Below are 1363 nucleotides of genomic sequence, written 5' to 3'. Positions count from 1 at the left end.
AAGCATTAAAACATGGTTTGCTTTTGGCCTGGATCACAATAACACCATAATAAAAGGACAGAGAGAAACGTTTTTCAGACACATGATGTGCTACCTTTATCCCTAGATTAATCATTTATAGGTTAGAGATAAAGAACGATCTTGACCTCACGTATTTTTATTTGTATTAAAGAAAGGCTGATCTAGGGGTGAAAAAAATAGTTCACACTAATACAGTCAGTAATTAGCAGCTCCTGGATGGGGAATTTAATACCAGCCCTGTCTTCCTGTACTCTGTAGGGACCAGAAGGAACTACTTCTTTAGTGTGACAGAGATACTGATTTTTCTTGTCTTCCTCCTCTCCCTATGTGTCTTCCTTTCAAGCAGACATGGGCAAAACTATGGACTGGACAAAGCTACAGCTGAACACCAGGCAGGGTGAAATACAGGGAAGACTGAAGTGCTGGGCTCATGCCTCTTGCAGGAATTTCTGTCCCAAAGCAGCTCAGTGGGGATCCCTCCATTGCTTTGATTACTCTGTGGCAGCTGGATGCTGCCAGCTGGACTCGGGGTTACCCCAGCACACCCACCACACACCAGTCACTGCCAGGCTGGTGCCCAGTGCCCTTCCCGAAGGCTAATGCTGTCCTCTGAACGGAGAGGCATCCTCAAACCAAATGCGAGGCCAAAAGCTGCCACCAGGACAGGCACAGGTGAAAAGGGAACAGGGCAAGGGCAAGGCTGGCTCTGCTGTCCCAGACCTGTGCTCTGCCCAGTACTTTCTTCCTTTTTGCTAATACTGTACAGAATTATAGAACTCCAGCCACTTTTGTGTTAATATAGCTTGTTATGCCATTTTGGCATATTTTATCTTCCCAGAAAAACACACAACTTAAAACTTCCAGCAGCTATTCCTAAGTAACTTCTCTGGTCAGCAAGATTAAAAAACAAACAAACAAATGAAAAATACTCCTCTGGACCTTTGGATAAAAGGCACCCTTTAATCCAATTTGTTACCAGTGGGCAACTGGTAACAAATCAATTTGCTACACATTCGGAGGCTGTGCTGTTGTAATGGCTGAGAACCCCTTTCACCAAATGGCTAGTGCTCTTCCAGCTCCTAAACTAGGTAAAACATGTCTGTCCTGTACCAGACACATTCAACATAGACTTAACTGCAGTTTTCTAATACTACTTTAAGATTACGTTTTGCCCAAAGCAACATTCCTGGCATGACCGCAGCGGACTTGTGTGCAGATCTCTCATACTGATCCAGGAGCTGCCCGCAGGCTGCACAGGCCAAAGCACAGGGGTAGCTGAACACAAGAACCCCCCCAAAATTAAAACAATCCCTCAGAACTTCCCTGAATGTTTAAGAGCATT

Source organism: Chroicocephalus ridibundus, chromosome 8 (assembly GCF_963924245.1).
Source record: "Chroicocephalus ridibundus chromosome 8, bChrRid1.1, whole genome shotgun sequence".
In the NCBI taxonomy this organism is placed as follows: domain Eukaryota; kingdom Metazoa; phylum Chordata; class Aves; order Charadriiformes; family Laridae; genus Chroicocephalus; species Chroicocephalus ridibundus.
This window is presented reverse-complemented; position numbering follows the sequence as displayed.